This window comes from Meles meles, chromosome 15, assembly GCF_922984935.1.
Source record: "Meles meles chromosome 15, mMelMel3.1 paternal haplotype, whole genome shotgun sequence".
NCBI classification, from domain to species: domain Eukaryota; kingdom Metazoa; phylum Chordata; class Mammalia; order Carnivora; family Mustelidae; genus Meles; species Meles meles.
Genome location: NC_060080.1, coordinates 57,113,937 through 57,119,960, shown reverse-complemented (window position 1 = coordinate 57,119,960; position 6,024 = coordinate 57,113,937). Strand labels below are relative to the sequence as shown.

The following is a 6,024-nucleotide window of genomic DNA, read 5'->3' as shown; positions in this document are numbered from 1 at the left end:
TTAAATAAGCAGGGGTCCTAATTTAAAGGGAAATGCCTAGAACAGAAGAATTATAGCATGTGCCATCTCACACCTTCATAAGTTGGCTACTCAAAGTGTGTTCCTTGGAGAAGCTATTTCGGCATCAACTGGGGACATATTTGAAATATGGAATTTCAGGCCCTACATCAGAACTACTGAATCAGAATCTACATGTAACAAGATCCCTGGGAGATTCATGTGCACATTTAGATTGATTTTGAGAAACATAATTGTAAGGACTTAAAGAACCTATTATCATGTTTGCTTTTATCGCTTCTAAGCCTTTTGGCTAAGATCAAATGTAGTATCATGTTTGCTTTTTTTTTCCCTAAGATTTTATTTATTTTTGAGATCGAGAGAGAGAGAGCATGAGCAGGGAGAGTGGCAGAAGGAGAAGCAGACTCCCTGTCGAGTGGAGCCCAATGCGGGACTCAATCCTAGGACCCTGGGATCATGAGCTGAGCCTAAGGCAGACACTTAATTAACTGAGCCACCCAGGTGCCCTGTTTGCTTTTTCTTTAGATGTCTCATCCTCCTCTTTCCTAAGTCCCTAAAATCCAAGAAAATGGAACAATGTCAAGCAATAAGATATGGATGCCATGATAAAAATCTAAATGATTGGCTCCTTTATGACCTAGGGATTAATACGTAATAACTTGGCAAATTATAGAGAAAAGAGAGCCAAATTTTGCCTGCTGCTAGATTCAGTGGGTGGATGCTCCAGGAAGTTAGCAGAGTATCTTTAAAGTTACAGGTACACCGCAAATTGGTGTAAGGAAGAAGCTCAGCGTGGAACCCTTTTTAGAGGGAACCGGTTACTCTGAAAGTAGTGAGTTTCTTATCCCTGGAGGAGTTCATTCCAAGGCTGGATAATCATTATAAATGAATGCTTTGTGGAAGGGATACAAGCTTGGTGGTTAGTAGATGACTTTTACATTTGAGATCATTTGATTCGATACTCATTGCAGCCTTATTTTCTAAATTTTAAATGCACACACACACGTGCAGCAATATGTTGTATATAACTAAAGAGTATTTACACTTAAACTTCTCTAAGATTGTTCATACTAAGAAACTCATCAGTTAAGAAATCAATCTTTTGTCAGAGCAAGAGTTTGAGAACAAGATATGGTCTTTGTATATATCTTGTGGACAAAAAATATTATCAAAACCACTTTTCGATGACATTGTTTTGGGTGCTTCCCCAGTCTATTTATTCATTCATGAAAAAATTATTTATTGACTCCCCGTTTTGTGCTCTGGCAGTAGAGAGGACAGAGCCAAAATGTGGAGTTTGTGTGCCGGCAGTCTAGACACCCAGAAGTTGTGTGGCACTCTTACTTAATTTTAAAGGGCTTTTTAGCCATTCTAAGTCTTGGTTTTCTTATTTGTAAAATGAATAGAATAGTAGAAGCTGCCTCACAGGATTGTAGTGAAGATTGAGGAGTGAATATGTAAACCACTTAGAACAATGGCTGGCACATGGTAAATGTTATTTAAATGTTAGCTTTCATCCTCATCGTTGTCAATAGTATTGTTACTCCAGGTTGAGGGAATATAAGTACAAATACGGCAGGATTTCTATCCTGTAAATGTACACAGTGTGGGTAGAGAGTTAAAGAGGAGGACAGGAGACCACTGCTGTGATGAGGAATGGTCGCATCAGCTCTGACTGGAAATGTCTACAGAGGGGCTCCTAGGGGAGGAGGAAGATTTTTAGCCAGGGTTTTGGCAACTGAGGGCGCATCTTCCACGTGGAGAAGGGAGAAAGTGGTTTCAGGCTGAAGGAAGAGCCCTCTCTGGTTGGCAGTCCTGATGCTACCTTCCTTAAATTGGCCTTACTCCCTTCTGTTTAGTTGAAACCTCTTCTTTCTATTCTGCCCCAGCTCTTGGCTGCATGCTATGGACTCTTCTAGTCAACTCAACAGTCCTTGAGAGCTCTCCTGGGGGCATCCTGGAGCACTTCAGAGCTCAAAGAGCAGAACCATATTCCCAGGGATGGTGGTGTGGCCAAGGGAGGAGGAGAGGCAGCAGTATTTCTCCAAGAAAGTGGTAAGGACAATTGCATTAGAAGGCAGGTAAGCTTCCTTCAAGAAAGCAAGTGGAAAAGCAAACAAAACATTTTTCTTTCTCTGATGTCTGCTTACCCAACTCCACCTCCATAAGCAGAGTGGCTTATCCTGGTCCAGTCTTCCTACCAAATATTCAGATCTCTCTGAAAATGATGCCAAATGGTAACTTTTCCTTGTTACCTGTAGTTCATACCATTTTTTAAAAAGATTTTATTTATTTATTTGACAGACAGAGATCACAAGTAGGCAGAGAGACAGGCGGAGGGAGAGGAGGAAGCAGGCTCCCCGCAGAGCAGAGAGCCCGATGCAGGGCTCGATCCCAGGACCCTGAGATCATGACCTGAGCCAAATGCAGTGGTTTAACCCACTGAGCCACCCAGGCCCCCGGTTCATAGCATTTTAATATGATAATAATACTACTAATAATAACAAAAAGTTCACACTATTTAGTACAGTATATTGCCTATTCGTCTCTGTTTCAGCTATTCTTTTTATTATGCCTTCCTTTGGAAAACAAAGACCTTTCACTGGTTTCACTTACCTGAGGAGGCCTTTTTTAAAGAAATTGCTGCTTTTTATGTCCTAGATTTGGCTCTCAGCCTGACTTATCTAGGTGAGGGTGGAAAGTGGGATCTTTGGGTCAGAGAAGTGGAGGCAAGGGGATGGGTGATGGCAACAAGAACATCCTTAGTTATCAGAGTGATACCACCAAAACCATGAGGCACCATGTTCCCCTGAGCTCTTCACCTACACTCTCTTAATTTGTGTGTGTCTCCAGTGTCCCAAATATAAAGGAACAGGGGTGTTGGGAAGTGGCAGCATATTTCCATTTTAATCCGTGCCTGCAAGAGTTTCCTTCACTCGCTCCTTGCTGACAGCGCCTTTCTGAATATTTTGGATTCAGTTTAGCCCAGACTAAGCAAGTTCTGAGCTAGGAGGTAGGGAAGTGGCTGACTGAATGGGGGTCAGGAAGGGGAACACACATGGCAGGGGGATGCTGTCTCTAATGAAAATGGACAATGCTGCAGATGCAGTCTGATCCCTCATCCAGTGTGAAACAGCAGTCCGAGGCTTGTCCAGATTGCATGTATAGGCGATTGGGATCCAGGATATTGAATCACTTTTGAAAAACGGACTCATTCAAATCAGTACAGAGCAGAATTCCCTTTGGCATGTTTCCCTGGCAAAAACTATTGAGTCAAGTTCTAAAAAATCTATAGAGTAGAAACATCATTGGAGCCATCTTCACAACACATCTTTTACTTCCTTTCATTTACAATCACTGTCATAAATTATTCTTGTTTGTTAAATATTTGTTGGATTCACTGCTGAATTCTCCCCCAGGGAGTTAGTTTGGGTTTAGTTTTAGATCTCTCCCCTCTCTTTGTGATGGAGAAAAGTGATCACTTATTTCACCCAATACTTTATATAGATAAGAAACTCACCATTAAACTTGCTCTCACAGAAGTTCCAAACTAAAGCATAAAAAATATGATGAGTTTAGGCAAAAAAGCCCATCCACAGCTATCTAATAGCACATATGGGTAATCTGGGTATATGAGATACCTGATTTTCAGCTCAAGGAAGCACCATCTGAGAAGCATATATTGTCACAATCTGGCTATATTTTATGTTCCCTTTCCATCGTCGGGGATAAATTGTGTGTGTCAAGTTTGGCAAGCGTGGGTGAGCTAAATGGAGCTGTTAGCTGTCTTTTCAACATATTTATCTGTTTCATTGCCTGCTCTAGGATGTCTTTGTGATCATTATATAGGGATCACAGATAATAGACCATTTGAAATCTTACTTCAATTAAAACTTAATCCTCAGATGTCAATAATAGTGTTTTATACAGAAGGTTACAATGAAAGCAGTGTCTTTTGTGCATATCATCAAAACAAAACAAGACAAAAAAAAGCAAGAATAAGAAATGGCCTGAACATTTTCCAAAACAAGATACTTGACACTGTCTCATGAACCATAGTCACTGTAATAAAATTATGGTTATGCTTCAATATCTTATGCAAATTGACAGTCACGTAAGATTTATAAGGAAAAAAAATCACATAAAATTTACCACCTTCCCGCTTTAAATTCACTCACTGTTATTGGTTTTTATTTTATATGAGAGAATTAACTGCAAGAGACAGTTTTATTTTATAAAATTAAAAATATAATCCAAGGTTATTAGGGATTAAGTCTTCTAATTTACATTGTACACAGGAAATCTAAAGGATTCCAGAATATAAAATAACAGAATGTATTTGTTGATGGAAGGACTGTTGAAGAGGGAGAGATTGGAGGGAAAAAAATTTTTTAGCCATGCATGAGCTTGGAGGAATGTTCCGTCCATTGCAGTGCATCAGGTAAACCATTTCACCAAAATAAATATTTTGTGAAGGCGACGGCAATGGTAAAATTTCCTCTCCTCTGGCTTTTTTTTACAGCATTGTAGAGTTAAAGAAGTTCTTTATAGTTTACTCATCAGTAGAATAATTTTGCTATTTTTCGCATTTGTTTTCCCTTCCCATTGCTAATAGTGCCCTGATTTTGGTGTGTGTTCCTCCTCCTACACCATGAAGTCCAAGTGCTTCAATGCAAGCTGATCCCATCTCTAGTCCAAGAAATTATATATGATTAGCTTATGCCTGTCAATATATCCAATCCCAGAGGCCACGGTGATTGGGTTGTGGGTATGTGATATAGTTTTCCCAGGAAGATGTCAGGAGACTGTCAAATGTATTGCCTCTAGCAAGAACTTCCTCAGCCTTCCATAGGAGCTATCTAGAGAATCTCTTTCTTTTTTAAGCATATGATGTGCCTGTAAAGTCAGCAATTACTGCAACAACTTACTGCCAGGAATAGTGACAGTTCCAAAGAGAGCAGGGTAGAATGGAGTGAATTGCAGAAAAACAGACTCTGTATCAATACATGCTTGAATCATATCTTGCTTCTGAACTTTTCAGTTACATGAACAAATAAATTCCCTTTATCATTTAAGTCAACTAAGTCAACTTGAGTTTTCTGTTATTTGTAAATACATGTTAACTAGTGAAACACAACACTTACTGTGCTTTCCACGAGCAAATCACTATTGCAAAGCTTTAGATGTATTATCTTATTTCATCTTCACAACAACCCTTTGAGTACCCTTAACAGGCACTGTTACCATCCCCACTCTAAAGAAACAATTGAGTCACAAATAAGTAACTTGCAAGAAATTTTGAACAGATGGTAAGAGTTAAAACCAGATTCAAACCTAGGTGGTCTGAATCCAGAACCCAGGCCTTTACCAGTATGCTCTAATACATCATCTGCCTCCCAGTATCAGGCAAGACAGTAGTAGCAAATCCTAGAGACCCTGGAGATCTTAGTCCTAAAGATTACTATAGAGGGGATATCAGAATATTATACTGATAATCAGCAATATCCTCTCCTAGATCATTGGAAACCCTTTTGGCCTATGGCTGATTCATCTATTCAACATTTATCCAACAAAGATATGTAGACTGCCAACTATGTGCCAGGCCCTGCTCTAAGTACCAAAAACATAATGCCAACTCTCATGGAATTTACATCCAATGGTAAAAATTGACAGTAAATAAATTAAAAATTTAGCATCTAATAGTTGTAAATGTTATCAAGAAAATTAGAACAAGATAAAGAGACTTTCTAAAGAAGGTTGTAAAGATGATTACTTCAGGAACATTTAATGTAAATTCATCAGCATAATTATATTAAATTTTCCAAGGGCAAAGGACTAATGTTAAAAGGTGGGCAGGTGAAGAATTCCATACTCTATTCTGATCCACAAATAGACATCACAAGTTCAAGCAGATCAGTGACACCACAATACTTGATATATTTCTATTTCTGTCACACCCAAGTGTGGATATCAGAAAAGCTAGAATGCCTAGAATGCCACAGAGAA

General features: G+C 39.1%; 1 pseudogene; it reads left to right on the top strand.

Moving 5' to 3' along the window:
* The first annotated feature begins 290 nt into the window (after positions 1 to 290).
* On the top strand, positions 291 to 428 carry LOC123926291 (annotated as a pseudogene).
* The last annotated feature ends 5,596 nt before the right edge of the window (positions 429 to 6,024 follow it).